This window comes from Wolffia australiana, chromosome 15, assembly GCF_029677425.1.
Source record: "Wolffia australiana isolate 7733 chromosome 15, ASM2967742v1".
Taxonomy (NCBI): Eukaryota; Viridiplantae; Streptophyta; class Magnoliopsida; order Alismatales; family Araceae; genus Wolffia; species Wolffia australiana.
In genome coordinates this window covers 6,936,319-6,954,972 of record NC_135849.1, presented here as the reverse complement: position 1 = coordinate 6,954,972, position 18,654 = coordinate 6,936,319, and positions in this window count along the sequence as shown.

The window sequence follows — 18,654 nt, the reverse complement described above, 5'->3', positions numbered from 1 at the left end:
GTTCTCTCTCCCGTTCTCTCTCCCTCTCTCTTTCATCCTCTCGCCCTCTCTCCCGCTCGTTCTCTCTCTCTGTCGTCCACTTTCTTTCTCGCCTGCGCGTTCTCTCTCCCTCTATCTCTCTCTCTTGTTCTCTCGTTGTCTCTCCCTCTCTCCCGCTCATTCTCTCTCACTCTCTCCCATTCGTTCTCTCTCCCTCTCTTTCTCTCCCTCTGTTCCGGTCTCACTCTCCCTCTCGTTCGCTCTCCCTCCCTCTCTCCTTCCCTTTTGGCCCTCTGTACCGTTCTCACTCTCTCCCTCTCGTTTTCTTTTTCTTTATTCCTCTCCCTATCTCATTCTCTCCCTCTCTTTCTCTCGCCCTCTCTCTCGTTCTCCTTCCTCTCTTCCTCACTCTTTCACCAGCTCTTCCTCTCTCTCTCCCCCTCCCTCTCCCTCTCTCTTCCGGTCTTCCTCTCTCTCGTTAGCTCTCCATCCCTCGCTCCCTCTTTCCATTGCTCCCGTTCTCATTCTCTTCCACTCATTTTATTTTCCTCTATCCCTCTCTCTATCTCGTTCTCTCCCCCTCTCTCTCACCTTCTCTCCCGATCTCCCTATCCTCCTCTCTCTATCTCGTTCTCTCCCTCTATCCCAATCTCCCTCCCCACCTCTCTCTATCTCGTTCTCTCCCTCACTCGCGCTCTCTCTCTCACCCTCTCTCCCTCTCCTCTCTCTCTCTCACCCCACTCTCCCTCTCCTCCTGTCTCCCTCTCTCAAGTCCCTCTCTCCCGTTCTCCATCTCCTCTCTCCCTCTCTCTCCACGCCATCTCGCTCTCCTTCTCTTCCTCTCTCCCTCTCTCTATCTCACCCTCTCTCCTACTCTCCCTCTCTCTCTCAAGGCCCTCTCTCCCTCTCTTCCCTCTCCCTCAAACTCTTGCCTGCTCTCTCTCTCCTCTCGCCCTCTCTCTCAAGCCCTCTCGTTCTCTCTCCCGCTCTCTGTCACCCCCTCTCTCTCCCTCTCTCTATCTCACCCTCTCTCCTACTCTCCCTGTCCTCTTCTCTCTCTCAAGGCCCTCTCTTCCTCTCTTTTCCCCTCTCCCTCAAATTCTCTCCTGCTCTCCCTTTCCTCCTCTCGCCCTCTCTCTCAAGCCCTCTTGTTCTCTCTCCCACTCTCTGTCCCCCCCTCTCCCTCCCTCTCTCATGCTCTTACTCTATGCCTCTCTTCCTCTAGTCCTCTCTCTCGCTCGCCCTCTCTCATTCTCTCTCACACACTCTCTCCCTCTCGCAATCTCTCTCTATTGAACTCCCTCCCTCTCGCCTACTCCCTCTCCCCCTCCCGTTCCCCCTCTCTCCATCTCTCACTCTCCTACTCTTTCTCTATTGTACTCTCCATCTTACCTGCTCCCTCTCTCTCTCTCTCTCCTCTCTCTCTCTCACACTTTCTTCCTATGGTATTCTCTTTGCCTTTGCACTATCTTAGTGTCATTCTCTCCCTCTCTCATGCTCACACCTTTCACTATCCCCCTCTCTCATTATTCAACATTGCTTCAGCACCAGAGGTGACATTAGATGCAGTGAGATGACCAAGTCAACTTAACCTTGAGTAGTCAACATGGCCGACCAAAGACCGGACCTTACCGAGCCTGGACCGAGACCGAGACTGGACCAAACTTAAGGTCTAGGTTTAGGTTTTGGTAAAACCGGACTGAGACCGGACTGTGTCCTTCCCTAGTTCCATGAAAGAATCTTTATATTAATATGCTCCTACCTCAATTGTTAATTATATTGAAGTGGCATGAGGCAATGTGTTCTAATAGGCCTTGTACTGTGACTATGGGCAAATGACAGGGTAAATGAATTAAGGATCAATGAAAACAATGAATCAAAAAATAAAGAATGTCATATTGGGTTATGATTTCACAAAATCAGGTTGAACAGAGAGAGAGAGAGAGATAAGATAAATAGAGAGTGATAAGTGTAATAATATAGATAGAAGGGAGAATAGAAAGAGAGATAAATCAGGGTGAGATAGAGTAGGAAATAAGGATAGAAGAGTGTTGGGACTTTTTGGCCTTTACTGACATGATCCAAACAAGGCCGAATTCTAACTTGAAGACAAATGGAAACAAAACCATCACCTTTATGATGATCACATCTATGATTTCTTGGTTTCTTGAGTGTGTGTCTTCAAGAAGGTCAGATGTTCAGCCTCTAGAAGTATTCAAACAATCTCTAAGAGTATTGGATCTCCTCTTCTTTCCAAAAAAAATAGCCTGCTAGAAATGTGATTTCCTCTCCATCTAGTATCCAATAGAAGCAGCACTCAAGGAAGAGGAAGAGAAGAACGAGGGGATCTCAAATTGACTCACATGGGTATTAAATGAGTCCCCCCTACTAAAACTCTCCAGCAAAAAAATCAATAAAGTCATTGGAAATTTCAAATAAAGTCCCTAAGTAAAAGTCATCATCCCTGGGAATATTTAAATAAAATCCCTAAACTTAAAGTACATCCAACAACATCCAAAAACCTTATGTTTGTGGCCTCTAAGCCCATGTATCAATCTAGTTAAAAATTTTAAATACACGATAATCTTTATAACAGCAATATCACATATATTTTAATTAATCATGTATTCATTTAACCCCATAGATTGGTTAAGTCGTCAGCCCGTGGGGTGCCAAGCTACCTCATGCCATAGAAGACACAAAGGAGTATGTCAACTCTCTCAATGAACTCTTCATCATTGATAATCCTTCAATCACGTGAAACTCTCAAATGAATCAAGGCATGGTTAATCATCAAACCCTAATTGGTTATATCGGTTACCATTAAAGGGTGGCAAAATCATCTAAGAATATCTTCTTTGACATTTACACTACCCTGGTCAAGGATTTAACAACATCATCTTACTTGGGTCAATCTCCAGTAATACTGAGGGCATACAATACCATTTCAACCACCCAATTACCTTCATGGACTTTTTGAATTTGAGCTAAAGTGGTTTGGAATCCTGTGATTAGAGACTCTTAACAAAATAGACCATCAACAAGTAGTTTTTGGTGACTCAAATCTAAGGACATCTTACAAAACCATAACATAAGTCAACTTGATTGATGATAGATATAATACCATTCAGGGATTAATGTGGATTAATTCAGTGAACTCTTTCTCCAAATAGCTCCCACTATCTCTCCTTAATGTATCCACACTAACACCAATGGAATGGGTCATACTCATCATATGAATGGGACTAACCACTATTATTCTAGTTGGATATTTTGATGCCTCTCCCCAGCATCCTTCGAATATGAGTATTCAGCACACGTGCTCAAATACCAATGATCAGTGTATTATGATATCATCCTCATTCACTTAGTCATTGTGCGTAGTTGTGAACTTCAATTATAAACATCACATATGCATTATGATGAATGTATTGTATTAGTGAATATTAAGTGAGACACAAATAAGTGTTAATCGGTGCGACGGTGGCGATGGCATTGGCGGTGACAAGAAGCTGGGTTTCTTGGATGCTAACCGCTCAAGAACCCCAATTCTTGAAGAACCCCAAGAACGTATGACAGCAGAATGGTGTTGTTGGCGGCAATTCCTCCACGGAGTGTTCTCTACATGGGGAACAGGTGCGGCGACGAAGATTGACGTCGGCACGCCCTCGGAGTGATCTCAACAAGGGGTGGTGGCTATGACAAATCTTGAAAAGAAACTTCAGGTCTTTAATGATACTTTATTTTAATAATGAACTTTATTTTATCAAAATTTAAGGTAAACATGCAATCAGTTGATATTTCTAATAGTTTTTTCAAATAAATTATGTTTAATTACATATTTAAATCAAAAGTAGTATTTAAGATCACTTAGATCATTAGATTCTTCATTTTTACGAGATTGAAATATTAATCATAAATGAGTGGCTTAAGCTCAACATCTGAAAAATTCCTAAAACTTAAATATATGTTCTTTATAACATGTTATGTTACATACATTATTCTCATCCCATCATCATCCAAACTCATCATCTTGTCATCATTTTATAATTTTTGTGGAGTTTTCATTGTCATCGTCTACACAATCTAATTCTCCCAAGCCTATAAATTGATGATGAAATTTTGGTGATAATGACGATGAACAATATCACAACTTCCAAATAGTTTATAAAAGACATTTTATTTACCAGGGAAAAATGAGTGTGTGGTGAAAAGGTTTATATTTGTTTTTCTTTCAAATTTTCCTTTGGAAAGAAAATATTTCTTAGCTCTATGGTATCGAATGAAACCATAAGTGGTTTTTATTTCAGTTAGTCATTAAAATTTTTTTGAGTAGATATTTCCATAATTTATTAATGAATCAATGATGGAATGTGAAAGGATAAATATGAGGATAGAAAAGAACAGTAAAAAAATGAGATGGAAACTCAATGCAATCAAAATTGAACATTAGTGTTGATAATGGAATAGCTCGAGGTAACTTACGATAATATTAAATTTCAAATAAAATCTTAATAACCCAGTGAAAGTCCACAATTAATTAGTTTATGGCTATCACTAACCAGTAAAATTGGAAATCAAAATAAAATTCAGTCAAAATATATGTTATCCCTTTGTGCTAAAAATATAACTTTAATGCAACTTTTTATGTGCCAAGGATAAAAATGGGTGAACTTAAATACAGAAACATTCATTAAATATATTAAATATTCTCTCATATTTTCCAAAATAGTAGTTAAAAATCAACATTCAAGACCTTAGTAGACCAAGAGTATCACAAAATATATTTGATATATTTAATCGTTTGTACATGAATACTGGATATGGTAATTTAAGTTTTTTTAAAAATATAAGTGTAAGGCATCAGAGGTATTTTCACATGTTAATTGGTGGACTAAAGGAGGAAAATTGGGGTGTTATTTTTTTAATAGTCATTGTATTTTTTATTTTCCTACAATCAAATAAATTTGATAAAATATAGAACTGACTCAAATGTATAGAGTGAGTAAGGTCGTCTCCACAGGGACTGGCCTTTAGGGATAATGTATTCAATAATCGAGTTGTTATTTATTAAGATATAATAATACTAAAGACAATGAATATACGGAGAATTAATTAATTAGTAAGTAGAGAGAATATTAGTTTAATAAGATAGTTAGAGAAGATAGAATATCAGATATTATAGGTAGGTATATTTTATAGATACTAAGAATAATGAAGAAGTAATATACTAGATATTATAGTTATAGATGGTCTGAATATAGTTGATGAAGAGGTATAGAGAAATTAATAAGACTAAGTAGTTTAATTAGATTAAATAATAAGAAGTAGAAGAAGCTAGATAGGTAGGGAAAGCCTATTCACTTTAGATAGGTAATCTAGAGAAGTATTTATATATGTTAAAAAGATAGATAGGAATGAATCAAGTAATTATCTAAATATGATATACTAGGTAAGTGTTTGATTATGGGGAGATATGAAGAATATATTTTTATAGAATTTTATAGATGTTCCATTAATAATTATCTAGCTAATTTTTGTATTTTATTTTTTATATATTTGTATATGTATGTTTATAATCAATTTCAAGAAATAAAGGGTGATTTAGTCGAACACCCAAGAGGTGTTCGATCAAATGCCCAAGAGAGGTAGAGATCTAAAGGATATACGAGTTATTTATATTTTATATTCTTTTTATATAGTTTAGATAGATTTTTTCTGAGTATAAAATGAAGACAAGAAGGGTTTTCTGTCGAACACCCCTCGAGTGTTCAACAGAATGCCCGATCGAATTCGATAGTGTATTTTTTAGATTTTTTTAAGTAGAAAACCAAGATAAAAGGGGTGTTTCTGCCAAATTCCCATGAGGAGTTTGATTGACTGAATACCTGAGATAAATCAGAGTAAGATGAATGCACATATTTTATATTGTATAAGGTAAAGAAATAGGAACTTATGTAAATCGTAAAAATTATGCGATGCTCATTGGGTGTTTGATAAAATGCCTCTAGAGACTGCGATGATACAACTCTAAGAAAACTCGATCAGTCTTATTTTGTGCACAAAATCATGCATTCAAAGTGTACTAGAACATAAAATTCAATCGAAGGTAATCGTAAGATCACCTAAATCGCCCTGATTCGAAGACCGAGAGTGGCGGCGATCACCGCCGCCGAGCTTTGGTTTAGGAGATCCCTCGTTATTCTCTACCGTCCAGGTGCGCATCCAAGCTGCTTAGACTCTTATTTGATGCCGCTCGGAGCTTCTAGAGCAGTCAGGAGGTTGTCACACCCTTCCTCCCACTCTCGCCGCCGCCGGTGATAAGCCTAAAAATGCGTGTAAATATGTCATTGATTTGATGTTTAGACTTGTACAATAAAATTTATAAATACCCTTAATCACTAAATATAGAATATAGAGCAAGAAAGGGGTCGAACCACAGGGAGGCAGCAAGTAAGAATTTTTATCAAATTTCAATGAATTAATTCAAAGAAGAATTAATTATGCACTTAATAAATCTTAATTATGCGTAATAGTGTTTTTAACTAATCAAAATCAAGTAAACTTAATTTTGATTTCAAATATTTCAGTCAGAAAGCTCAAGATATAAGTATTTCAATTATAAGATCAGATTAATTCGGATTATTAATTTCCCAATTATTATAATATTTTAAGACAATTTTTATGAATTAAAATTGGGAATTAAATAATCAAGAAAGGGATTTTTAAATTGAACTTCAAGATGGATGAATTATCGAATCAAATTTTATTTTTAGGTTTTTTCTATATTAAATTAAACAATAAAAATAAAAATATAGAGAGAGAAACTAGACAAATTAACCTAGAGAGAGAAAGTGAAGAATTCGGGGAAAAGATGAAATCCAACCCTAAATTAAAAATCTAATTATGCAAAAATGTTCTAAATTGATGTAGAATTAAAGATCAAAAATCAGATCTTGAATCAGAATCAAAATGCAGTGCTAATTTCATTCAAAACCAACTTCTAGGGCATGTACATTTCGCCCATGCCTTGGCATTTTAGAATCGTTCAAGAAGAAGATTGAAACACAAATCAGAAACTTAAAACTTTGAGTGCAGAATCAAGAACTGTCGACTTCCAAAGCATCCCTTGTGTCCTTCCGGGCCAAATCCTTGGAGAGAGCTTCAAAAAGTCATTTTTGCCCATTTTGAGACCTCCATTTAAAGATCCAGCCCTCTGGATTGTAAAGGGAGAAAAGACGAACCTGCCCTCAAAATTTCAGCCCAATCGGACGTCTAGATCTCAAGATATCAAGGTTTTAGTGAGGATTAATCTAGGCCATTGGATGTATTTATCTCTCCTCCAAGAAGGTAGGAAAATGGCATTTTTCTATTGGTCGGAATATCTTTTTCTCGTTTTATGCCTTCTTGGATTGCGCTCTGACACGTCATTGTGCGCATCCGCCGCCCACAATTATTGGAGAATATTCATCTTTTTAAACGACCAGGAATAAACCATGTCGGCCTTCTCTTTTTTTTCCCATTGAGCAGCAATTTTTGACCTGTGTCATTTTTAAAATAATAATAAGAAATGTGGTAACCTTACCGGGCGTCGATTTCTTTAAAAAAAATGTCGGTTAGCGCGTGCATTAAATGCACACGCTAACGACTTTAAAAAAATTAATATAAACCGTGCACGTGTGTGTCAGTTGCCACGTGCATTAAATGCACGCGGCAACTCGACGCCACATGCATGCTGATTAATTTATCAGTTAGCGCGTGTTGGTTGGCCTTTTTAATAAAAATCATTCGCTCATTATGGCATCGCAATTCGCGATGCCATAATGACTCAATAACGCTCTCTCTTTCTTATTATTATAAATAATAATCATCCACTCATTCGCCCGAATTTTGGGCGAATGATGTGGATGCCCCTTGATATATATATGTATGTATTATAAAATTCCAAATAAATTAGATATGTATTATTTAAATATATAAAAATCATTTCTTGGCTATATAATGGTAAAAAAATTGTATAAAAATATGGAACAATTCTAGAAAAATTAGGAAAGCCCTTACCAAACTTTAGCCAATTATTTAAGGCCCTGTAAAAAATACTTCTTCACTGAAATGAGGTTAAATTCCATATAAAAAATGATAAAAATCAGAAATAATAGTAAAACCAAAGTGCAAGTGATTTATCTTCATTTTTATATGATAACATGCAAATATAGTCATTAAAACACATAAATCTAATGTAAAATTCATTAATTAATCATGTTAATTTTCAAGTTATCATACCCCCCCACTTAAATCATTGCTAGTCCCTTAGCAATGTACCATTATTTCCTTAGATGACTTCTTCATCCATCAATCCTCATTCATCTGCATGAAGTGTTAGAATTATCAATAACATGCTCAAACAAAACTCACCTCGAAAATTTTGATTCCACCTTGTCAGGAATATGAGTGCCATCCCTCTTGGTTTTGGGTAGAGCTAATGAAATGAAATATAAAGATATACTTCTCTCCAGATATTACACTATGATCCAGAAGGTTCCTCACTGCACTCTTCAAGTGGTGGACCTCTCGCCTCTCATATCAAGATCACTCTCTTCCGGTAGCGGCCACTTTGTGTTAAAATTCTCCACTAAGTTTCCTCCAACTATAAGATAAAATCTAGACATTCTCCGCCTCCTAGTTAGCACAGAAAATCAAACATTGTGATGGCATGGGTAAGAGAATAAGAATGAATAAGAGATAGGATGCTCAAAGGGGAAAAGATGGATTTGGCATGAAAAGTTTCATCAAAGATATACATTTCAGGTTGCCTTATCCCAAAACTTAGACGAATGAGAAAGAAATAGAAAGAAAGAAATCATGTGTAATGCCCTTACTAGATTCAATAACTTGAAACAAAATTAATGTACTACCAATGCCTATCACAAAAATCCCCATTTTTTTTTAATAAATTCCTCATATTTTGCTTGAAGTTGAGGACTTTTTTTTTTCAGGGGTAAAGAAAATACTAAACATTGTGAAAGAGAAAAGAGAATAAAATTATCTTATTGACTCTAATAAGGGCATTATGTAAAATCATCGAAGAGAAGAAGAGGTAGTAAGAAATTGAAGAGTGAAATTAGACAGAAATGGTGATAGAGATGGGATAAAGGTGATCCCATGGAAAGGGAGATAGAATGGCTTGGGAGATGGCTACCATCCATGAAAGGCTGTTGGTTAGAGAAAGGTTCAAGAAAGTGGATAGGTATACAAAATGTGGTATAACAAATGAAAGGGCATATGGAATGGCATAGTGGAATGGCAAGGTAGATGGAGAATCAAGAAAAGGAAATTCTGTGCTGAAAGACTTGAAGAAATGTCTATCTTCCACCCTAAAGTAAGATTGACTCAATGAAAGAATAAAAACATTCAAGTAGGATCGGCTCAGTGAATGGTGGCGCAGTGGGGGGCCTCAATTCACTCAACTCTCTACCATTTTGAGTCATAGTGCTTCAATCCTTTGATTTTCCTATCCCCTACACACCCACTAGATACCCTTGCCATTTGGGCATTGACTCCCATATTATCCAAAATCAAAGTTTGTTTTATTTTTTCATGATCCTGATCTGCTATATAAAGCCAAACTTCCCTGCACATGTAATTCGAATTCATGGATGAAGGTCTCCTAAAGGTGGGTTTTCAATTATACATGGAATTTATATGACACAAAAACAAAGGTTTGCACTCCTAAGCACATGAAATGTTCTCCCCCTCACTAAATTATGCAATGTCCTCAATGCATGGGAATGGATCATAAATATAATTCAGAAGTTCAGAATTACAAACCTGTTTAGGTGTGATCTTTGAAGAACTTACTAATGATGAGCCAACATCTCGTTATGTGTGCGAATTATACTTCTTCTTTATTCCTGGAAAAGCTATAAACTGAAAACAAAAGAAACAAGAAAATTTGAAAGCTAGGGAATTAGGTTAATTTCTATTATTTGCAAAATAAAAATACAATAAAGAGAAGTTCTAGAATCCAAATCCTAGGTTGGTGCTTCTTGTTCGGTGGGCTCGATCTGGTTTAACAATATTGTTGCTGTGGGTTGCGATAAATCTTCTGCTTCCACATACGGCTTTAATCGCATGCCATTTACTGTGAACTCCTTCCCTGTCTTAGGATCAAAAATCAAAATTTCTCCATTATCATATATGTCAGTAATTATAAATGGTCCATCCCATCTTGATTTTAAATTCCCTGGAAAAAGTTTCAACCTTGAATTATAAAGCCATACCTTTTGATGTTTCTGAAAATGCTTACGGTTAATGTTCTTGTCATGAAAATACTTCATTCTGGCTTTATAAATTCTTGAATTTTCATGATTCATTCCTCGGCTCCTGGAGTTCGTGCATCTGCAATAAACGTTGTTTTCCTACTGCATCTAAAGAGAGATTAAGTTTTTTAATAGCCCAATAAGCTCTATGTTCTATTTCCACTAGAAGATGACATGCTTTACCAAAAACAACCCTATAAGGAGACATCCGTAAGGGTGTTTTGTAAGTAGTTCTATATGCCCAAAGTGCATCATACAACCTACTTGACCAATCTTTTCCATCAGGCCAGATAATCTTTTTAATAATCTTCTTAATCTCTCTATTTGAATTCTCAATTTGACCATTAGCTTGTGGATGATATGGGGTAGTGATTCTATGTTGAACCCCATATTTCTTTAGCATGGTCCTGAATTGAGAATTATTGAAATGGCTTCCTCCATCGCTAATAATTTCTCTAGGACAACCAAACCTGCAAAATATATGTTGTTGAATGAATGTAAGCGTTACTTTATGATCATTTGACCTAATGGGGATTGCTTCAACCCATCTGGAAAGATAATCTACTCCCATCAAGATGTACTCATGTCCATCTGAATTTGGGAATGGTCCCTTAAAATCAATCCCCCATAGGTCAAACATTTCTACTTCAATTATGGGCTGTAGTGGCATTCTATCATTCTTTTTGATATTTAACACATCTTGACACTTTAAAAGACTAGAGCATAACTTAAAGCATCCGAAAATAAGCTTGGCCAAAAAAATCCACAATTCAAAACCTTAAATGCAGTTAATTTTGGAGCACAATGTCCACCACATAAAGAAGAATGGCAAAGCATCTAATATTCTCCATTGTTCTTCTTCGGGCATACACCTTCTAAACACATGGTCAACACCTAATTTAAAAAGTTCAGGTTCATCATAGTAATAGTAATTAATATCTTTATAAAACTTCTTTCTATCATTAACATCCCAATCATTAGGTAATAACCCTGTGACAAGAAAGTTTACAATATGAGCATACCATGGAAGTTTTTTACTTTGAATTTCTAAAATATATTCATCAGGAAAATCATCATGGATAGGCAAAGATAATTCTGTAGATAATCTAGAAAGATGATCCGCAACTGTATTATCTATTCCACGTTTATCCTTGATTTCTAAATCAAATTCTTGTAAAAGTAAAATCCACCGTATTAATCTAGGTTTAGATTCTTTTTTATTTAATAAAAAATTTAAAGCTGCATGATCTGAAAAGATAATTATTTTACTACCTAACAGATAAGAATGGAATTTTTCTAAAGCAAATATAATAGCAAGCAATTGTTTTTCAGTTGTTGAGTAGTTTACCTGAGCTTCTCCTAAAGTTTTGCTTGCGTCGTAGATGGCAATTGGCCTCTTGACAATTATTTGTCCTAAGATAGCTCCCACTGCACTGTCGGAGGCATCACACATGATTTCAAAAGGTTTACTCCAATCTGGAGCTTGTAAGATTGGTGCTTGAATTAAAGCCTCTTTAATCTACAAAAATGATGCTTTAGCATTTTCATTAAAAACAAAGAATGTATCTTTAGAAAGTAAATTAGTTAAAGGTTTAGAAATTTTAGCAAAATCTTTAAGAAATCTTCTGTTGAAGCCAGCATGCCCTAGAAATCCCCTAAGTTGCTTTAGGGTTGTGGGCAGGGGAAGGTTCTTGATAACCTCGACCTTGGCCCTGTCCACCGTTAGTCCATCCTTGCTGATATGGTGCCCTAGGACAATTCCCTCCTCCACCATGAAGTGGGACTTCTCCCAACTTAGCACCAGATTGTTCTGTACACATATCTGCAATACCTTGGTTAAATTAGATAAACAACTATCAAATGATGAACCAAAGACTGAAAAATCATCCATAAAAATTTCTAAGCAATCCCCTACTAAATCAGAAAACATAGCAGTCATACATCTTTGAAAAGTAGCTGGCATTGCATTGCATTGCATAACCCGAAAGGCATCCTTTTAAATGCAAAATTACCTACTGGACATGTAAACGTTGTTTTTTCCTGATCACTTTCATTAATTTCAATTTGGTTATATCCTCAATATCCATAAAAAAAAAAATAAAAATTTTTACCTGAAAGTCTTTCAAGAATCTGATCAGTGAATGGTAATGGATTATGATCTTTCTTTGTTACCGAGTTAAGCTTCCTGTAATCAATGCATACTCTCCAACTAGAAGCCACTGCAGTTTGAACTTCATTTCCATTCTCATCCTTTGTCAATGTTATTCCTGTTTTCTTGGGTACTACATGTATAGGACTTATCCATGGGCTATCTGAAATGGCATATATGAAATCAGCTTTTCGTCATTTCATAATTTCTTTCTTAACAACCTCCAACATGTGCGGATTGAGTCTCCTTTGAGGTTGTCTTGTTGCTTTAGAATTTTCTTCTAAGAAAATTCTATGCTCACAAATTTTTGGACTAATGCCCTTAATATCATCAATTGTCCATCCTATAGCAGATTTGTAAGTAGATAAAACATCTAAAATCTCTAATTCTTGTTCAGATGATAACAATGATGATATACTTACGGGAAAAGAATTTTATGGTCCTAAATAAGCATACTTCAATGACGAAGGTAAAGGTTTAAGCTCAATTTCAGAATGTAATGAAATATTTGCAGGCATAGATGAATTTTCATTTAAAAACTCATTAGATTCACAAGAAAATAAATCATAAGAGCACGGATCAAAATCAAAGTCATCTTCTTCTACCAACCCTAGAAAACAAACATCCTCGCTTGTGTCTTTTGGGTATTTCATTAATTTTGAGATAGATAGTTCAATTTTTCATCTCCTACTTTGAGTTCCACAGTACCCTTATCCCAATCTGTTGTGGCTTTCGCCGTAGCTAGGAATGGTCTACTTAAAATAACATGAGCATGGCTCAAATTTCTTGTTATTTTCATATCTACAACTATGAAATCAACAGGAAATTTACAGTTCTCTAATTTCACAATAACATCTTCTAATTTTCCATAAGGTTGCCTAATTGATCCATCGGCTAATTTTAATTCAAGAAAAATAGGTTCAAGTTCACCAATTTAAATGTTAACACCAGCACCTGAATCAAGAAGTGATTTGCTAAAAACCATTCCTCCTATTTCACATTTTATGAGAGGAGCCCCTGGATCTCTTCTTTTTCTAGGAATATCATTCAATAAAATTGAACTAATATTTTCAGAAAGTTGTACTCTTTTCTGTTTTCTAGAAGGGGTGCACAATTCCTTCACATATTTTGCATAGGAAGGAATATTTTGTATTGCCTCAGTAAGGGGAATAGTTATGTTGCATTTTTAAATATATCAAGCAAATGAGAATTTTCTGATTTTTTCTTGGTTATATTTAATGCACTAGGAAATGGAATGGGTGGTCTATAATCAACTGGATTAGGGTCTGCCATTCTTGGATGCCTTTCCTCATCCTGGTAACCCTTATCTTGTTGATCATTTTCCATCTCTCCATTTTCTTTCTACACCCTTTTCATGAGAATCCAACAAAACCTTTCCACTTCTAAGTTTTGAAATTGCATGCACTTGCTCATCTTTATTATTTTTTTCATTCATATCTTCTTCACAACTATATAAACAATTATACGTAAAATCAGTGCATGATGCAACATTATTATTTTCACTAATGCAAGATTCATTCGTATTTTCAGAAGATACAAAACATGATGATTCTAAATTCCTTTCTACACACAACATGATATTCTTCGGATTAATATTAGGCTGGGTAGGGAGTTGACCTGGATGGCTTTCTCTTCGAAGGATTTCTTCCGATTTACCTTTCATTCTGAGAGCAGGTTGTTGTGCTTCAACGCCTTGTCCTCTCTTGAGCATTTCAATTTCTTTTTTGTACTCTTCTAAGGTCTGCATCAAAAATCTTTCTTTCTTTCTTCATGCATACTTTTTCTCTCTTCCTGCATTTCCCTAATAAAATCCATTAAGGTTGAGTTAGTGCTTTCATTATTGTTGTTAGGATGAGAGTAAAAAGGCTTAGAAAAATTTTGAAAATTTTGCGGATATGGCTGTGGAGCAAATTGCTTTGATGCGAAGTTGTTGTTTCCTCCTTTGTCACACCCTTCCTCCCACTCTCGCCGCCGCCGGATGGGATCCCCACCGTCCTCTAGACTTATGGTCAAAAGATATTGAAATTGGGGCCTTCATGCCCCTTTTAATGGCTTGGGAGGGACCTCCCAGGCTGTCCGATGGAGGGGGACAGCCTTGGGGGTCCTCCCATGCCGTTAGATCCTTTTGCGGTCCCCCCCTCGCCGGCCAAAAATGGCCTCCAGCAAGGGCGTTGACAGGGACGACATGAAGGGGAAGAGGACAATCCTCCCCCCCCCAACCGTTGGATTCGTCCGCCAGGGTTTTCGCGATCCGTGTCAGCTGTCTTGGACCAATCAGATGATCTGAAAAGCATAAACAAGATATTGTGATAAAAAGAGGCCGATCTCACCTCTTACTTAAAAGATCTAGTCCTCTTACTTAAAAACAGCTCGAAATGACATGGGCTTTGGGCCAAGCTGGCTCAAAGCCCGGTCTCTTTTTACTTTTGTTTTCTTCAAGATCGTGGACAATTAGGACGCGATCAATAGGTTGCTCAATGACCTCCCCGCTGTGATTAAAAAGATGAGGGGCTTTTTATCCCATATCGATAATTTCTAAAAGATGACACACTATATAAATGTCGGCAGAAATTATATAACGAATTGAAATGACATACCTCTCTAGTGTGCGACTTTGTCTTCTTTGTGGGCCTTTTCTCCTTGTGGCCAGCTAGACGTGCCTGTCAGGCGCTGTCCCTTGCCGATTGTGGGCTGGCTTGAGGCTTGTGCTCGCTGGCCTATGCCTGGCTTGGGCTTTGTGCGCCTGGTCGGCTCCTTAGCCGGCCCAATAAACAATTATATATTTGTATATATTTCTTTCTTATTCATTTCATTCATTTTCTCTATTTCTTTATTCTCTTTATTTCTCCAACTTCCTTTTCTTCCCTGCAATAGCATAGATACATACTAAGTAGAGAATTAAAAATTAAAAAGGTCTTAAATATATTTTTATTAATAAATATTTAAAGTTGTAGAACATGCAAAAAAAGGCATTAAAATGCATTATTTCATCGCTTGCTCTATTTAGTGCATGAAATGTAAACTTCTTATAAAATTGGAGAAAATACTCATGAAATGATCCCAAAATGACTTTAAAATATGTCCAGTTACATGACATATTTTGGGTCTATCATGGACCAACATAAACAAAACCGATGCAGTTTTTTTATTGGATTGAAAACACTATCACCTTGAGCTTTTCTATAATGCTTATATTTTATGATCTAGAATTTCACTTGAAAATATGTGAAATAGATGAGATAGTATTTTAAATAATTATCATGACTAGTCCTAAAAACTATACTCAAACCTCTGCAGCTTTTAAATTATCTCTGAAATTTCTACTAAAATTATTCACTTGTGATGCATTACATTCAAGAGAACTAGTATTTAAAAAATAATATAATATTCATTCCAAAATGCAAATTTTGAGAGAAACTAAACATATTTCATTGTAATAACAAAATCATGTGATTGCATCAACCTGGCCATCAAATAAGGTCATTCATTAAAATATGGCACAATTATCGTGAGCTTATTGTTTCTTACTTATTTTTTTGGAATTTTTTTCCCCAATTTTGTGTCCTTCCATCTTATAGATATAGGCATTTTCAGTGCATGACATGGTGTCAGAGTAAAGTCTTCAAAGGGGATTGTCTCCAGTCCTACTTGATTTGAGTTCCCTATAAATATATCACCTCGATGTCAGCATCTAGGGTGGAAACAAACCCATTTATTTCCAGTTCCCAACAGCTGAAGTGAAATTTTAACATAGGCTTAGTTCTTTATTTAGTGCCTGGTATTGGTTCAATAAGAAAATACATAAAAAGAGACAAAAAACATATGGTTTATTGTGCCAACAACCCTCTTTAAGATTGGTCTGGATGTTTAATATGCCAATCCTGCAAACCAACTTATATAAATTGATCCATGAACCTCCTTAGTGAATACATCTGCAACATGGTCAGTGGATACTGAAAGCAAATATTAGAGTTACATTTCAAATAAGTTCTCTTATGATGTGGAACTCAGACAATCCATGTTTATTCAAGGAAAATAAAAGTGGTTGGATATTGTACAATCTGATCATAAATCACAAAAACCAAGTTGAGACTTGAGAGTGATCAAAGCACATTTCTTATGTAAAAAATTATAAATAAGTGGTCATTTTATAAGACCAAATTGGATCATTTGAAATGTACGATGAGCAAAATATCTAAGAAATATCCATGTTTTTTATATTAGTATACATTCCATGAGATATTGTAACTATCTAATTAGTCCTTTAAGCTTATAATAAAATTTTGTGAGTTATGTAGTGAAAATAAATATTAATCTACTATTCATGCTCAAATAAATTTGCCATTGGAGAAAATATATGGATCACTATCACGTTATAAAATTATTGATAATAGGAACAAGATATTGAGTATGAATATATGAATAGTAGGAATATTAGAAATATAGGGTTTATGACTCATATTATACGTATTAAAATATATGCATGCTATCTTGAGTGATAATAAAATTTTCAAGGAAAAGGAAAGCATAATGTATCAACACTATTTTCTGTAATCAAAGATTTAATGCCATCTTTTTCATAATAGATTTAAGAAAGTGAAAAAAAATCCAAATATCAAATCAAGAAGGATAATAAGTCATTATAGGCATCAAGGAACAAAAGACAAGAAATCTCTAGTAAATACAAAAGGCTGAAAATTATCTACCTCATGAAAATATCAGGAATGAGACTATTTTCTTCCAATAAACATTTTTGTGATTCAAAAAACTATTTTCTTCCAAATTAAAACTTCATCTAGTAATAAATAAAGTATAACAGAGCGATTAAAATTTTCAAGGAAGTGAAAATAAGCTTTGTGTAACTAGGAAATAAATAATTTATATATACAAGGATGTCATACTTAGAAAGTAAAAAAGGCAACCTACAGTATAAAATTTCAAATATGAAATTTCAATCCACAGTATTAATATTTATCAAATAAAATAATATCACCTTAGTTTAAGAATCTTTTAACAAACAACAAATCTAACAACAGCATCATATATAGATCTTATAGAAGACAACGATACGTTGAAAGAGGGTATCATTAAATCTACTAATTAAATATGAATAATTGTCAATTGTATGTGTACATGTGAAATAAAAAATAATATGGATTTAAGAAAAAACGTAATATTTGGAAGACAAGTATCACATGAATTCAACATATCATTGTCTTCATTTGTGTACAAATGGTATTGCACCATTTGTGTACTTGTTGAGTTTTGTTTTCATATTATCACATGAATTTTGGATTGATAAAATTTATAGAGATGTAAACTTTCTAATGCTTGAGGAAATGGTTAGCCCATTCATGTGTGCCAGCACGCTATCTACTAGCGTTGTCACTTCTCATACCAAGATGATGACATCCAACACGTATTATGAACTGTTATGGGCTACATGAAAATATTCAAATACTCTAACTCACACTGGGCTAATGCACATATTTATGTCAAATGACTCTAATAGGGACCACAACATCACCCAACATGTGGTACATATATGTGAGAAGCTGGTTGACATGAGTGATAATACACACTTCTGGTAGCTTAACCTGACAATATTACATGTATATTTGCATTCAATTGATTATATATCAGTGTAATCAAGCTTAAAATGATTAATTTTATTTTTAGAATGATATTCTGAATTCCACGCATTTTTACATATTTTTAGGGATCGTTGTAACATCAAATTCTGAAAGAATATAATTCTTAAAGTCAGAATGTAATTTTCACGGAACTTTTTGACATTAAATTTGTAATATTTATGTTACAACAATTTAACAAATTTTAGAATATTTTTTAAGCTGTTTATTTTTGCGACGCCACGTGTCGTCGTTTGATTTGTCGAACGTTGACCAATCTTGGATAGGGATAATGATTGGCGACAGCCAATCATTAAACCAGGTTAATAATTGGTGTCAGCCAATCATTTACCTAAACCTTTATGGTATTGTAATTAGCAATGCCATCATGGCATTTAAAGCTTCACTCTTTTACGTTATATTTTTCTTAGTGCAGGTTGACTTGGCCCAATAAAAGAAAAAGAATGCTTTTGTCACAATACATGATGTGCCAGACCAAGGATTAAGGAATTTAAAAAATAATTTTTCTCTCTTTGTGGAACTGGTCAAAAGTTGT